Genomic DNA, 18293 nt, shown 5'->3' on the forward strand with positions numbered 1-18293 from the left:
TATCCCATCAAAATGCAAATGCAGCACTTGACCCATAGGAATGGCTCACTAGCTGGTAACTCTTCAGGGTGGACATAAATTATCTGTTTTCTCTTATCAAACAGGGTGTTTATTTCCATCTTGCTGGGATGAATGTCACTTCTGCCCCCCTCAGCCCCTCTGTGGCCTGACACCATCATTTGCAGAGGACTGTCAGGATGTGCCAACATCTTAATTGTCTGACTCCTTGGCTTTGTACCTTTCAGGAGAGAAACTGCGCCTTCTCCCTGCCCATGGGACCCTCCCCAACACAGGCAAGAGAATGTGCACACTCCTAAAAGAATCCCACGTGTCAAGGACACATGGCAACAATATTACAAAGACCAACCCCACCTGGGTAGAACACCCTCATCTTTCTCTTTAATAGCCAAACTAGAAGTCTGCTTTTTTGTAGTGCTCAAGTACCAGCTGAATGAACAGAGGAGGTATCTAGGCAGTCTAGATAATTAGATAATATACAGAACAAGGCGAGAAGGTGTTCCCTGACTGAACTGACATTCACATCACAAGGAGAAAACATTTCTAGGTGGTGTTTTAATATTTTCACAAAATAATCAATACTTCATTAAAGAAATAGAAATGGTACACTCTAGCCATCAAAGAGATAGTGAGATTAAAGGAAGAATCAAAACACAGCTTAATAAACACTTGAACATGGGTGAGAGAGAATCCTGTTCTTGAGTGTTCCCTTTGCCTGGTGAAACTGATTTATTTAGTTATGGAAACTGTTTCCACAATGAATGTTAATGAGGATTTTTGTTTTCTATTGGCTGGTTCAAAATTCTGCTCTCCATCAATAGGTCTGACTCTCCACCTGGGTTAACCTGCCTTCCAGTCATGTTTATTTGTCTTGAAGGCTTGGTAAAAATCCTTAATTCAGGTTACTAGGCAACCCTGCAGGTGAGAAAATATAATGTTTGGCTGACTCCATTTTTGAATGCACACAGTGGCCTAATGCCTTCAATATAGAGTGCAAAGCATGTGCTGATAATTCTCTGCTACATTCTCTAAAGGTGAGGTCAGAAGAAAATTAATTGATGCTGAAAATAATGACAGAAGGAGAGGCACCACTGAGACTTGGTGTGACTGGCATGTGATAATGTTAGCAAGAATCTCAGCATGTGACTGGACAGTGTGATGAAAAATATACCCTGTGCGAGGGAAAAACAAGTTACAAAACTAAATTAGTTTTTGACACTTCTTCATAAGTTATTATCTTTTCATTTGGAACATTGCCTTGGGACATCAATACACAAGAAGAAATGAAACATTCTTATTGTAAATATGAAAGAAAGATGACTTTATATTGTGCCTCCCCTCTTTACATGTCCTTTTGAATAAACATAATATCCTCTGCAGGCTATGCATATAAGGGAGCTGCAGATGATGCAAATGCATGTGGTCCAAGTGTGACACCAACTTAGTCAATGCATGATTCCATTAGAACGGATCATGCAATTATGATTTTTAAAAAATGAGGTGGCATCCAAATCAAATGTGGTCAAAATAAGGCTCTTAGATGGGAAGTAGTCAAATTATATCCCCTATTGCAATAAGGCTTCCTGTACAGCAAATGTATTTTTAATTCCTTTCTACTAAGGTTTATACCTAGAAGTAATTCACACTGATTACTAAATAACCCTTGTGAGTTGCTTTGTCTTTTGAATTTTAAAAAATACACTTGCTGTGAGCAATGAATTTCATAAACCAGCAGCTCTCATGCTTGATGAATCATTCTTATTTTATGCAGTGCTGTGTGATAGAGAACTGAGATAAAATATTCTATCCACAAGTTATTCGGTACAATTTATCATCAGCGGCTCACTAGTCCAGTGATAATACCTGGCTTGCAGATTGTAATGATCAGATTCTGTTTTTATTTCAAACAGGAGCAATTCCAAATACCAGAGTTTTTAATTTACATACATTAGTGAGGTTCAAATGTGGCAAGAGCTACAAGCAAATTCATTTGCAAACTGAATGCTCGCCTTGCATAATGGGTTCCCTTTAGCAATTACTCACCAGTGAAATACCCAGATAAAAATGAAAACAAAGAGAAAAAAGGAAAATCATGATACATACACCATAGTGGGGACCAGGATAATTACCGAACCACAGTGAAGGTCATGTTTATATCTGTTTTAGTACTGATTTCGTGTACTCTTCCTCTGTATTGAATTCCTAATGCAATTTTCTTCTTATTCAATGGTGCCCATATTCTTTTTTATCTGCAAATTTTTTTAAGTTTCAATATTAGCGTCCCATTATACAAAAGTAGAAACATATTACTATTAACACAAATCACTGATAACATTTGAAAGGATTGAAATATGAAAACATCCTGTTAAATATACTAATCTTTCTCACACACACACATACACACATACGTGCACACACACGTGCACCACACCCTAAAACTCCACAAATTATACAGGGTCCAACATTTAGTGAAACCGACAGGCTTATAATAAAATACCTCTTCTAGTCACATCATTTTTACACTGACCACAGTATCGAGCTTGAATTCCCAGCAGCATCATTACTAGACATTTTCTGCCACCTTTCTGAATCTGAAAAGCTTCCTACATTTAGTGAAGATTAGGTAATGCTACATCCAATCAATAGCAGCTATCAATTCTATACCTTGTTCAGCAGAACTGGTTGATTAAAGTAAGCAAAAAGACTGAATAAATATTGCTTAAAACCAGATGTTTCTTAAAACTAATCTGCAGTTTGGAGAAAATATACTACTCATAGACAATAACAAACACTAAGATTTTGATAAACACAATGAGAATTGCTCATCGGCCATTTTTATCGCATAATATTATTGAAAAACCAGGCCAGAGGCCCCGTGTAGAGTGGAAGCTTTGTGTTCATTCAGCATTTCCAGAGTCTGGCTCATTTATGACACAATCATGTGGTTCTATAAATGGAATCTCTGCAGGTTCATCAGTTGTTCTATAAAAGTGTCTATTTATCAGAGTGATCAGCAATCATCTAAAGAAATCTTAGCAGTGCCTTTGGAAAAAGTCATTTCCAAATTCATGTGTTTAGGCCCAACAAAGTAGGTTTTCAATTTCCAGTTCTAAGCCAACTGTGAAACAACCCAGCACTGCTCATAGGGCAAGTCATGTGCAGAACACATGGATGGATGGCACATGCAGCAACTGCAGGCCTTCTAGTCTCCTGGTTCCTGCCCAATCAGCAGCCATGCCGCAGTCATCGCAGCTTCTGGTTGCTGCCTGGTGAACGGGTCTTAGATGTGGCTACGTGAAACTAGAAGAGACACAATCACTCTTTCCAGTGTTATCAAATACACAGTCACACACTGCCTGTGCCTGAGAAATATTAGCTTCTATTTGAAATCATTCAATCAACCAATGTAGACAGTCACATGAAAAAGACAGGCAGGATGAGAAAATCAGAAATGGGGAAACAAACTTCCATATTTACAATGCTTCACAGTGTGGTCAATCACTCTGTCCTTTTTCTTCCCAGTTTTGAAAACATTATCAGAAGAAGTGGTAATAACTCTTTTTAAAAAAAAATTTAAAAAAAATTGGTTAATCAAGGGTTTCAGATCTACCTAGGGTGCTGGTTTTCAAATTGTTCAGAGTAGTGTGGTAAGATAGTTAGAGCTGGCTCTTGTTCTTCCAGGCAGCACTTGATCACTGCTGTGCTATGGTGCATTTGCCTAACCATAGTGTCGCTCATCTTCACCACCCCAAAGCCCAGCTGAAAGTGGGATCATGGCAATTAAAATACAAAGCAAATCCTAGCATACATATCAGAGCCCCAAGGATAGGTCTTGATCCTTTAACAGACAATGTATGTCTACCATAAATGATCTAAAACACACATTTTTATTTTTTCAGTAGAGATTTTTCTAGAAAATGAATTTCCTTGAAGGTATACTACAGTGAAAACTAAACCCAATTCATTTTGTTAGTATGTACTTATAGATCTCTCTCCTCCCTCCCCCCACCTCGATCATCTATGTCATTTCTATTCTAAATGAAATTATTATTATAATATGCAACAGTCAGCTGTCTGGCCTCAACTACAGTGATCTTTCAAAATCACTTCCATTATTTCCCTATGTAAGATGCCCACTTCAGTTAGTTGATGGGCTGGCTTACCTTACTTCTATTTTAAAATCTAGGCTCCCAAACTTTGGAAATTCTATGATCATCTTCAAGTAGCCTTTTGATAAATTAATTTTTCCCCCACTTCAAACTCCCATACAAATCCTTTGACCCACTTTCCTCTAAAGATTTCAATATTGCAATAAAACATTTGTTTTTTTCAGTTTTCACAAAGGTATTTAGATAAGGCTTTGGTGTATATTCCATAAAAATGGAACAATAAATTTTAAACTAACAATACAAAGCCTAAAGAAGCTGGGGTGACTTGGGATATCTTGACTAGTACTTTATTTAAATTCCCAAATTTCTTTGGTTATGAAGAATAAAAAGGCTTCAAATTACTAGAGATGCTCTTTTCTGTGGCAACCAATGTACTTTTCCCTATATTGTTTAATAAAAGGAGACCTTTACTTTCCAAACTCAGACTTTCACTGATTTTTATTTTATCATTTCTCCTTCTGTTATCAGGTGTCATTACTGCAAGGAGAAATGAAACAGCTGGGGTTGCATCTTGACTTCTGTTTTCCTGAGGACTTTAAGAGACTGCTTATATTTCTCCTGGAGGAACCTACTTTGTACTTGAGTCTCTCCTGCAGACTGACAGCTGAGCCAGACATCATGATTGTGAAAATGTCCACTGAGATGGGCTTCAACTGGGGAAAGGTTTCATTTGTCCTCTAAAAAGGAAGAATGACAGACTGGGGACTTTCTCCATCTCTTTCTGTTTTAATTAGATTTGAAGAAGTCTGATAGGCTGTTTTTTGCTGGTACATAATCACATAAAATATATTGATAAAGGATTATCATTAAGTAAAACTACAAATCTACAATTAATCCTTTTTTTTGAGTGGATGGTTTTGTACTTTGGTTAAAGTAGAAATTTATTTATTACTTAAATAAGTAATGTTAAGACTAAAGAGAGGGAACAATTATGGTCTGTGTGTGATATTTTTCCAGTTTGGTTTTATCATTCAGAGCCTATAGAGGAACTGTCATTTATTGTACTGATTTGATTGCTAACCACTTGTTTTAAGGGTGAAAATGTCTAACAAACACAGGGGGACACATTGCCACACAGCAGAAGTAATCTGTGGCCATAACATGAAAGTGAACCCTCCAAAGCCCATTTTCCTAAATTCTATATATATGAACCTCTTCTCACATGAGACATGTATAAGAACCTCTTCTAAGAACAGAATCTGAGACAAGATCTGCCTGAACCACAAGACTCACTTTTTTCTTAGTCTTTTCAACTAAAAATTTGAAAACACATATATTTAACTTACATCACTGCAGAAAATTCTAGCCTTTCAGCAGTCATGGCATAAAAATATTTCCAACTCCAAATTATTAAAATTAATAAAAGATTTTTAAGTTGTTTTTTTCCACACCAAATATAATACTGAGTAAATATTTATAGCTGAATCATAAATCAAGGAAAGGTTTTGCTTTTGATAAAAGTAACAGAGACATTGCTATAATAAGGGGAAGAGTTCCATTAAAATGAAATACTTAAAATGCTGTTTGGGTTTATGACTCAGAAGAGAAGGGCCCAGTGGGCATCAGGTCAGGTTTTCCTATTCAAGAGAATCAATTTTAAGTGGAGTGCATTAATTACTTTAGCAGTGACTTTGAAAGCACTTTCTAATCAAAATAGTCTTATATACTCCTAAGCATTACTCTATTTTTCTCCTTGTTTGGTGCTTTCATTTTGAGTCAGCAGTTGACTCTAATAATGATGATCTGACTAGTATCACCAAGACTGGTTATTTCTAAAGGAAAGAAAGAGATAAAAGGAAAGAGGAAATTAAAAAAAGAAAACAAAAAGAAAGAAAAATGAACAAAATGAAATTGCAGGCCAATTCATTTTTTTGTTGTTTTCACACAACTAACCATTTAAATGAGTCTACCCAAACTGGCAATTATATTAAATTATATTTTAGGAATTCTTATCCTAGCAAAGGTGGGTAAAGTAAAATCATCTTTATAGGAGCCAATGTACAGCCCTCAAAATTCATCTGTTGGAAGGAATTACAGAAGGCCAAAAGCAAATCAATGTGTTTCTTAAAATGAGTCTATTTTTTAAAAATACGAATTGAAGGCTTTGTTCTGTTTACAATCAAAATAGAAATGGATTTTTTAAGGTCAAAATAGTTCATTTATCTTTTAAAAATTGTTCTTGCAATAAGAAAAATATTTTTAAATTATTTTGTAGATCAACGAATACACAGATATGCATGGAACAATTTAAAATAAATTTAAGTGCCTATATGTGGCAAAATCTGTATATAAGTCATCTCCAAGTTTTTTCTAAGGCAGTCACTATTTCTACTAACCAAAAGGCAATGAAAACTCTAAACTATACCTTGGGAAGTAACCATAATACCTTCTCCTTCTGTGCCTCATTCTATACTTCACATGAGGAGGAGGTTGGTATATAAGGCCCATCGTTATCCTGTGGTTACAGTGTCCTACGAGTTTGGACAAGTTATTAGGTCAGACACTAACTTCCTAAGTAGAAAAATGATGTGTTCTCCTTTGTGCTCTCTTCAGTAATGGCTGGAGTCAGTGCTAATTAAGGCCCCGTGGCAATGTGGTTCCAGAGAGGTCAGGGACTTCTTTCTGACACCTAAACAGTACTCAACTCAAAGCAACTGCCCCTAATCTGAAATGATGTGATGTAGAGCTGGCCTTTCAGATTCACCATATATTTAAAGGAAAATGACAGTTAATGGCAGGGGTGTCAAAAAAGAGCAGATGGAGGAGCTAGGAGAAATGTCACTCTGTGGCCTGGTTTACCTGCAATTAGTTAGTTACTCTGTTGAAGAACCGGTAGGCAGTGGAGCCCTGGGCACCCTGTTCCAACTTTGGTATTCCTCAAATGCTGTGCAGAAGAAATCTGCATGGGGAACACCCTGGGAGAAGTGCCTTCTGATAAACCAAAGAATTGTCTGCTTAAAGATCTAACGGTAGACCTTCCTTTACCTGGAAACATACCATTTTTGTCCAGTGGTCTTCTAGAATGATTAAATCATAATCTGTTTTAGGAGTTGTATTAATAATAACAAAAGTAACAAACTTCAAATAAAAAGAACAGTCTGTTAAATTTCTTATTGGGAATAAGCCATTGTCGTAATTAATCTTGGAGTCATTTTCTTTTGCCCCTTGAGGCAAGGAACTTGTGAAACCAAAGCAATATTCAAAGGAGAAACCAAGATTAATTGTCAGTTAGTTTTAATAGACACCTGCACAGTGTAGTAATTACTTCAAAACTGTAAAGTCCATTGGCACGAATCCATTCCTTGCTTTTTATCTCTTTCCCCACTCCTCCACCCCTACACCAGTGACACATATGCATGCCATGAATTGACACTTTATTTATCTCAGGAGTTCTTGTTGCAGTTATATTATAGAATCACTTTTCAAAATATAACAGCTAAAGTTGGATCAGAGATGTGGCCACTTAGCAGTAGGTTTTGGATGTTTGTAACTGATCTAAAATTTCTTCCAGAGCCATGAATATAGTTTACCATCATTGTAACCAAGTCCCTAAATCCCCTGAAAAAAATGCAATTCAAATTTGAAAATTCTATCTGCAGTTTGAAAGGTTTCATGCTTGTGTAGTTAAAAATTAAACACTGAAATCAAGACACACAATCATGCACAATATGCAGTATATTAGCTGTCATGTGTTGTTTGTGAAATATAACGTATGACTTCAAGACAAAATTTTACTTAAATGCATCTGACTAAGGTTTATCTTTGAAACAGCAGATACTGGGGGATACCATGTAAGGGAAGGCAAGCAAATGTCAGGCAAACTGGCCAGACTCAACAAGATGGGTAATATGCCTAAAAAAGTGAAAGGAGAAATTACAAAATAAGATTCTCACAACTTTTGAAATTCAGAATACCTGGACAATTGAAAAGTATCTTAAAAAATAGCAAAGATGATTTATTTTGCTCAAAGAGATGGTAGGAAGTCTTTTGGGCTATTTTTTTTTTACTTATTTTGATATTTATTTTTAATGGTACATATGATTTTTTTAAATGCTTTTATTAAGTGCTTTTGGGGGATACTTTTAAGCCAACAGTTTCTGTTTCAGACCTATCTTTGTTTTAGCAAACTGGAATAAACTATTAGGCACAAGAGTATAAAGTTTTGTCTAATTTTTTTTTGCTCTAATTCAAGGAAGAAATTTTCTTCTCTCTCTCTCTCTCTCTCTCTCTCTATATATATATATATATATATATATATATATATATATATATATATATATATATAGACATGGGCCTCCCAGTCCCTTTAAAAATTCTTCTCTGCTTGAGTGGCTGTTACTCAACCATGGCAGACCCCAGTAATCCATCCTCCCATGCTCAGGCAAGCCTGGATGGAAACTTAAACTTTGCCCCTGGGAACCTAAAAGGTAGCAAGCTTCTGTAACTGAACTATTCAACTTCAGAATTAGGCTGCTGAATTTTAAATGAGGCTCTTCTTCACACTACCAAAGAGGGAAAAAAAAGGTCAAGAAAAAGATAACTAATGGTGCTGGTTAAACAAGTACTTAGAACCAGAGATTTATTCCTTTTACAGAAGAGAAAACTTGATTCATTAGTAAACAGTTATCTTATTAAGTCAATAGTTTTAAAATTTGATTCTCAAAATTTTAGCTTTAACTATATCATTGTTTGGAAATGTAATGTTTCAAAGGAAGAATTCACATCTTTTCAACTTTTTATACTTGTGGACACTGGTCTGCTAACTTCAGTACTTTGGCCTGCTAACTTCATAATAATTCATTATCATGATGTTTGATGGCAAATATATAGTCACCATGCCAGATAAACTTTCTAGCTCCATCATTTCTCTACTGTGTGATTTCATTAGATTATTAAGTATCTTTGCCTTGATTTCCTAGGATGAAAACAAAGACAGTAATAATATCCCTCTCAATCTGTCTGTGAGGAAGTTTAACTAGATAATACCTTTTGAGTATATCACAGTTCCTGGTTCCTGATACAGAGTGCACTAACAACACGTTATTATTAGAAAAAACCCTGGACGACTTTGAGTGAAAAGTGTATTTTCTTGACCAATTAATGATATGCAAATAATTTATAAAAATATCCAGATATTCTAGAACAACTGTTCTATTTTCAACATGAAGATATAGATAAGCATCAATAGAACAACTCATATATTGATGTAAGTTAATAATGAGGAAATCACAATGAGGAAAAGAATAATAATGAGGAAAATAATCTTTTAGGAGTTCCTGTCATGTCACATGAAATCAAATCTGAAAAAAAATCAACATATATTGTACACTTTAGGAGAAATTCAAATACGCATTTACATAGCAAAGCATAATGTCTCAGAAGATGCTGCTGTGCATTAAAATTTGAAAAATTATTTTTCTAAATGCATATGCACATATATTTACATATTTATATGACAGGCTACAAAGACATTAATGGAATAGGCTATTATTTCTAAAATAACTTAATGCTATTTTCAGTTCCATTAATAGCATAGAAATTAAACTTTTAAAACCCTATATAAACAAATCAAGATAATTCAGATCTCAAATCCACAAATTGAAATGAAGATTTGGTAATTATCTAACTAATTTGATTAACAGAGATGAATAAACTAGAAACTTCTGACCCATGGATCTATGTTGATACTGAATGCTTACTTTGACTGCATAAATCAATTTAAACTGGTTAAATGCTAAATGTACTGTCTTCACAGTAGAAAGTGAAAATGAGATTCTGCAGTCATTTAGCTATCTTTATTAATGTAAAAAGCTAAAAACAATTGCTTACCATGATATGCACATGCTTATTTCCTGAGAAAATATTGTTTTTGTACAACACAGATATAGTCTAAGGCTCGCTCATTATCTTTGGTAATCTTTCTCTATGATTCCCCATTAGAGCACTTCATACAAATGTTTCTTTCAAATTACTCTATTATGTCATAATCAAAAGACAAAATTTAGCCAAAACGTTTGTTTACCGTCTTGTAGACAGTCAAAACAGTCTGTTGGTGTGCTCTTTGATATTAATTCCTACTCAGCCAAGAGTGGATTTTGGCCAAAATGCTTGATTGCTCTTTTGAGGACTTTTACAATCATGTGTTAGTTTAGTCTTACATAAGCCAACAGCCAGGCAATAATGGAAGTCACTTAATATCAAGCCAGCTGACTTCTTTGTCTACCCACATAATGACACATAAACACTTTCGTTGGAAATTTCCCTGGAGAGCTGTTTTTTTTTTTTTTTTTTTTTTTTTTTTTTTTTTTTTTTTTTAATAGTAACGATGATCTGTTCAGCTTAAGGGAGAGACCAGACCACCTTAGCATACTCATCCCTAGAACAATCAGACTTGATGAATGGTCCAACTTAATTTTAGCAAGGGCCTGGAATAGTTATTCTGTGCTGTTGATTTGGAGATATGTGGGTAGTTTGTAAAATCAATACAGAAAAAATATCAGTGTTCATTTTCATAGAAGTGATAGATGCTATTTTTCAACTCTACTTCTATAAACAATGCATATATACAGTCACATGCACTTTTGCACATATGCTGCACAATAACATGAAAAAATGTAGAAACCTTACAAATGGTTATTACAAATCTAAGTGGAGAAATAGAACAGATATGTCAACTAAAAGCCTGTAGAAATAATTATGTGTGTGTATTACTATTGTGACTTTACTTTTTAAAGATTACACTGCCTAAGATTTGCAGCTACAATTACATAGAATTCTAGTTACTGCAAAAATTCTCTGAAACCATATATTCTCAAATAGCAAAAGATAATATACATACATGCATATACTCACATATATTTATGTACATATAGATAAATGGCAGTAAGTGTATATATACATACATATATACACATAAACATTCATACTGCTATCTATTATTTTTTTCATTATTTTATGTCACTGTGAAATTAAAAAAAAACATAATTTGCCACCATACTAGATATGATAAAATACTTAGAAATGAACCTTTCTCCTTTCTGTAGCCTTCATTAGGGCAATTGACCATTATAAATACCATTGCCCCAACTCCAGACTTCATAGAACTTTCCCAAGCTGAATTCAATGTCAAAAATAGGATTGTGAGGAAACTGTTACAAGTTATGGCATCCTTTCCTAGAGAGCTAGGTTTCTCTCTCTCTCTCTCTGTCTCCCTCTCTCTCTCTCTCGTTATATTTCTTACCAGCAATAATGATCTGTTCTCAGTATAAGGGTGATGTCCCCATATGCCACTCAGGACCACCCTAGCCTACTCATCCCTAGCACAACCAGTCTTGGTAAACCTAGTTATGAAATTTCTCATCACAGTTAGAAGAGTGTCTTGGGGGCATAAAGAAAATTGGGTATTATTATGGTTTTGATATAAGGTGTCCCCCAAAATCTCACATGTGAGACAATGCAAAAAGGTTCAGAGGAGAAATGATTGGGTTGTAAGAGTCTTAACCCAAACATTAATTAATCCCCTGATACAGATTAACTGAATGGCAACCGAAATGGTATGTTGTGGCTGTAAGTTGTGAGATTTAGGTGTGGCTTTGGGGTACATATTTGTATCTGGTAAGTGGAGACTTCTCTCTGCTTCTGATCATCATGTGAGCTGCTTCCCTCTGCCATACTCTTCTGCCATGTGTTCTGCATTCACCTCGAGCCCTGAGGAATGCAGCCAGCCTTGGACTAAGACCTATAAAACCATGAGCCCTCAAATAAACTTTTCCTTCTTGCAATTGTTCTGGTTAGATCTTTTAGTCACAGGAGCAAAAAAGCTGACTAAAACAGAAATTGGTATGGGGAGTGGCTCTGAAGAAAGAGAATTGTAAGGATGAATTTCTTTAGTTGGTTTTGTGGTTTCTGGAGTTGGCTGTCTAAATTGGTCAGGCCTAAAGTCACTAAAATCTCTCCTACTAGTATTATGGAGAGCACTGATAAACTATGGTGTGAACTATTTAAAGAGATTCATAATGTAAATGCTTTTGATGCTTCCAACTCATCATTTGTAAAACAAAACAAAACAAGGAATTTAGTGACTCTAGACATGATATTTTTGAATAGTTCTGGAAACCTAAGAAATATGATGATGATGTTTGATTGCTTCTGGCTTCACTGGACATAGTATCCAAGGAGAATGATATGCTCAGAAATTCAGTTTCTCAGCTGCAGATACACATAACTGATCTGAAAGTTGCTAAGGAGAATCTGAAGGAGAATCTTCTCTCCTGTAGTCATAGAGCTGAGGTTGCTGAAAACCAAACATAAGTCTTCATCCTGCAATTGTCTGCATTAAGATGTAAGTTTAGGGCTGGGGCTCAGTGGTAGAGCAGTAGCCTAGCACATGTAAGGCACTGGGCTTGATCCTTGGCATCACATAAAAATAAACAAATAAAATAAAGGCATGCTGCCCATTTACAACTACAAATAATAATAATAATAATAATAATAATAATAATAATAATAATAATAATAATATTTTAACTCCTAGCCTTGAAACATGTCTGAACTTGAGGTGGGGTCACTGCTTGGAAAATAATGGGATCCTAAAAGCCTGGATAGTGACATATAAAAGGAGCCTGAGGTAGCTGGGTACCTTGAACTCCGATATTCCAATGAGTTTATTTTGACAGATGTTGTTGGGTCCCCATCCTTAGTCATGACTCTATGGCATTGGCTTCTCCACCCTCCGTGGAGGGAACTAATCCTGCTTTGACTATGGAAATGGTACCAACCTTCCACGATTCAGTTGCTAAGCATGAAAATATTGATACTCCTCAGGACCCACTCTCACTACCTACTTTTGCATCCAGGCCTATAACTAGATCCAAATCAAAGCAGGCCCATAGAGGTGAGATAAAGAGTGTAACCCATGAAAAGGTAAGCTATACTCCAAAGGAACTTCATGAGTTTTCTAATTCATACAAGCAAAGGTCTGGGGAACATGTGTAAAATGGGTTTTAAGGGTGTGGGACAATGGTGGAAGGAGCATAAACTTTGATCGTGCTGAATTTCTTGGTATTGGTCCATTAAGCAGAGATTCTAGATATAATGTAATAGCTCTGAGTATTTAAAAAGGTATAAATAGTTTGTTTGGATGGTTGGTGGAAATATGCATCTAAAGATGGACTGCACAGCTACTGGTTCCTCCAGCTCTCCAGCCTACAGATGGCCATTGTGGACTATGGAGCTTCTGGTCATGTAAGCCAATTTAATAAACCCCCTTTGTATAATCATACTTCCTACTGTTTCTGTTCCTCTTGAGAACCCTGACTAATACAGATATCTTATCTTCTGTCCATACCTTAACCAGAATGAAACTTATAGAAAACCCTATTATACTAAAAAGAAACAAAAACATTCGCGTCTGGCTAAACTGTATACCTACAAGAGAGCAAATTGTCCTTTATCTCACCTTATTTCCCATGGTCCCCTTATTAATCTTAAAATTCTGCTAAAAGGTATATAAAAAGCAAAAACAGCATTGCTATGGTTTTCCTTAACTCATACCAGAGACTGACATAAGGATGGCAAATAGATTCTGATGAATCAGTAATTAATGCCAAGAACACTGTGTGGGGACAAATTCTCAGTGACTACACTGAATTTTACTGTGTAAACTCAGACTCAAAAGTGAGCGTGCAGACTACCATCTGACTCTTGTTCTTCCCAGGCACTTAAATCTTATAATATTTCCATTCAAGGTTTGGCTCAAATCTAATTTTCAAGGGAATATAAACAAATAGATAAGTGTGCTTTGTTTTTGTTTTAATATTAACATAGACATTAGTTAGTTTGAGATATGCTCTCAGAAATCAGTGATGGCCAGAAAGATTTAACAAGGTAGTGAAAAAAGAGATAGAAAAACACGTGGCTTCCAGTCAAAGGAACCAATTTTCTGTGAATTCCAAGGCCCTCCATGAGGCATTTCATGGAGGAAACAAGAAATTCCATATTTAAGCTTCCCTTATAAAAAAATGGGTGCTTTGGGGAAGACAAGCATATTTTCCTATTAATCAATACAAGCTGTTTACCTCTTTCTTGTTTTAGCTCTGCCCTTATCAGCTTCTACATTGTAAAAAAATATAGATATAAGTTGTTTTTTTTAAAGTAAACAATTTATTCTCTAGAGAAGTTAAATATTATTCTATTATTTTGTCATTTATTTCTAAATGAAGCTTAGAAATGCTTAGATGAGTCCTTAGAGTAAAAGAGAAAAAATATTACATCTAGATTCATGTCTGGAATTGAGCCCTAGCTCTGCAACTGAATTTTTTTCACTTATTAATTTTTACATTCAGTAAAGGTATGTTGAGAACTATGGGAAATGCCGAAATAAGATAAAATGTTTTCCCAGAATTTACAGTACAGTTGAAGAATAGACTAGTAAATAACAAGATAGAACATATTGCAAGCATGCAATTTGGGTGCAAACAAAAGAATGAACCTGGCCAGCAGCTGATTTTTTTCATCTATGTCAATGATACCTTGGAAAAACACACAATTCTGCTTCTTTGCGTGGTTATTTTAAGTATACAATTTGACTTCTTTTACTGTAAATATTCTAACCTTCATTTATGTCTTACCCTATTTAGATTGAAGAGACTGAGATATCAATATTAGGGCCAGACTAGGTACCTTTGGTGTAAAATTGTTCATTCTGATGAACACACAACAAGAGCACTAAGCATTCACAAAGCAATCGTAAGGCTTCCTATAAATTCAGTATGATTTTAAAGCATCTCTTCTAGACATAAATGCATAAATTCTCCTTGGACTGGAGACATCCTCAGGTAAAGTTTTCTGATAACCACAAGCATCCAAGACCCTAATCTTGGTTAATTACTAACAGGTTAGCATCTCTGAAAACGACACAGCCTAAGAGCAAAAGAATGTGTGGTCTGTTTCTCATAGAATTTTAAACCTAGGACAAAACATAGGGATTTAGAAGGTTATTTTTTAAAAATCTGAATTAATAACACATTATCAGTTTGGTAAGAAAATATGAACTGTAATTATCAAGCTTCCAGATATATAACATAGCTTAGAAATGGAATGCATTTGCTACTGACTCTGTTGAGGAGAAATATATAGTTTCACAGAACAATCAACCTTTTTCAATATAATTAAACAGTCTATCAAAACATGAAAATCCTGCAGATAGCTTTCATTATTTTGTTTATAATGAATTAGTAATTAACTCAGCTAAATAAATCCTTGTTTTATATGCAAACATTCATAATAAGATAAACAACATGTACTGAGAAAAAATAGAAAATAATATTTTTGTCACTTTTTTTTTCATTTCATTCATTTTCATTTCATTCATTTACTTATATTATGGGTGTTGTAAAAATTCTAAGTCAGCTTCTCTTTGTTCTTGGTTCTTTGACTTGAGGTTACAAAAATGACTGCTCCAGGAAGTACTATCAGTTGAAATAGAATCATGGCTTTTCATTCTCTCTTATCAATAGTAAGTAGCTAGTCAAGTCACTGAAAGTTTTCAATGTTGAATTCCACCTAAAGTTCTGAGCATCTTGTTTAGAATGTGACCCTAAGTTAATGGAGGCTGATATTCTTCCAAGGAACCTTAAAAACTTTTGATCTTGTTAAGTCACTTGGTCCCACATGGAATGACATTACTCATCTAGAAATTGAAAGAAAGTCACCTAGGCAAGACACATTATATTAAAGGTCAAACTAAAGGTCAACTCATTGTCACAGAGCTGGGACAAAAGGACTCAAAGTACCATTTTATGAAATATTTAGATTAAATTGGAGAAAGTTTTAAGTAGCAGAAAATGGCATATCACATAAATATGGCAGAAAACCTGAACTAAATCATCATGAAACACGTTGTACATAATTTAATTAAATACATACATCATCAATTTTTAAAAGAGCTTTTATCTCTTAAATTTAGCAGCTCATCCCAGAAAACATTTTCCTTTAATTCTGATTTCAGCTCTTTTTTCTTTATGCCACCTGGATTATAAGAAAAGAAACAATTTGTCATCTTTAAATCATTGTTCATATGTGAGGTATTTTTGTTTTAGTATTAAATAATAATTAAGTTATGGTTTCAATAAGGTATCCCCAAAATGCCTAAATATTAGATGATGCAAGAAAGTTTAGAGGTAAAATGATGAGTTAAGAGAGCCTTAACCTAATCAGTGGATTAATTCCCTGATGGAGATTAACTGGGATGTACTATAGGCAGGTAGGGCATGGCTGAAGGAGGTGGGTCATTGGGGGCATGCCTTTGGGGTTTATATTTTGTCCATGTGAAGGGAGTATGTCTGTCTGTCTGTCTGCTCTCTCTCCGTCCTGGTTCCAAGTTCTGAACCACTTTCTTCGGTGGCACTCTTCCACCATGATGTCCAGACTCCAGGGATGGAGTCTGCCTCCTCTGGACTGAGACTTCTTAATTCATGAGACCCCAAGTCACCTTTTCCTCTTCTAATTTTTTTTGTCAGGTATTTTGGTCACAGCAGTAAAAAAATGACTAGAACAAATTTCAGCTCACATAAATTAATTTTTATATAAGTTGAAATAGAAAAGCACCAGGATTTCTAAGCAAAAATGCTTATTTTATAAAGAAAAAAACAGTATATGAAGACTTTCAACATAATAGATTATATAAAGTAGACAGGAGAAAATGGGGACAGTAAGTGAAAGACTGGCTTGAAGCTTTTACAATGGTCTGAGTTTGAAGTGATGAAATGAAAATTTTAAAAAGAAAAAATGTAATTAAGTAAAGCTGAGAGACTGTAAACTTTAGCAGTTGGTTGGATGCTCTGCTAATTTATTTAGTAGTAATCAGTAGGAGTAGGTGATTGATCCATGGAGAAGCTAATGGGTACAGCATCAGTCTAGATTTACAGGTCTAATACCATGTACCCATAGAGGTAGGAGAACCTCATGGAAATCCACAGAAAAGTTGAGATCTAGAATCAATGAAGGAAATTAGGTAATAGAACAGGATTTAATTGACATATGGAATGAGTACTGATACCTTATGAGTAAATAAGATTATTAAAACATTTCAAAATTACAACAAACTTATGATAGAAACTTGAGTGAAAGTTATATTGTAAAGTGATGGAAGACTGCTGTGGAAACAGAAAATTTTATTCATTCATTTTGACAGTGCCAACTACTGTGTTAGGCACCATGATAATTACAAAAGACAGAGCCAAGACAGAGATGCATGATATATATTTGGAAACCAAAAGACTATACACACATGATGTTCTTAATCAAGATATTTAGGTTTAGTATAGGATGCTTTGTTTCTGTTTTTGATGTTTACAATTATGTATTCTTTATGCAAATATCTCTTTAGAACCAAATACTGGGATTTACCAAATGTTGAAAATTCTGCTAGTCTTGGTTTCAGAAGTTACCAACAATCTGTGGTAACTTGAAACGTGTCCTTTTCTTTGAATGATAGAGAGAATTTCAGGAAAAATAGGAACTCCACAGGAAAGAATTTTAAAGCATGTGAGAGATTTTTTAGAAGACTTTTTAAAAAAGAAAACATAAAAAGGAAAGGCTTTTCCCTTAACATGTCATAATCAGGTAAAACCAACATGGCTGTGCAAACACAGCACTATCTTGGTTAACTGGAAGAATCCATTGGTCAAGCTTGTGTCCACTGGTAAGATGGCACCCAGGCAGAGGAATCTCAGTGGGGATGAAATGGCTGCAACAGGATGAAGCCATTGCCTCTTTTACAGGAGATTCCACTTCAATTCCCTAAATATTTTTTTAGTCTTAGTTTTGCTTTTAAACTTTATGTTATCACATGTAAAGAACCTTTCATTTTCTGGTCTGTGACTAGAAAATGTTATTTCTAGACACCTATGAAAATAACTTTTAAACTACTATTTGTTTTACATAGTTTGGACAGAAAAATACCAAGAATGTCTTATTCAAAATAGAATAATAATCTAGGGTTTACTTATTTATATTTTTAAGTGAAAGTAAATGAAAATTTGGAGTTCAAAAGAATGAAGTTTTGAAAATGATGATCAGGAGTGGATCCTGATTTAATCCTCTGCT

This window comes from Callospermophilus lateralis, unplaced genomic scaffold (genome assembly GCF_048772815.1).
Source record: "Callospermophilus lateralis isolate mCalLat2 unplaced genomic scaffold, mCalLat2.hap1 Scaffold_93, whole genome shotgun sequence".
In the NCBI taxonomy this organism is placed as follows: Eukaryota; Metazoa; Chordata; class Mammalia; order Rodentia; family Sciuridae; genus Callospermophilus; species Callospermophilus lateralis.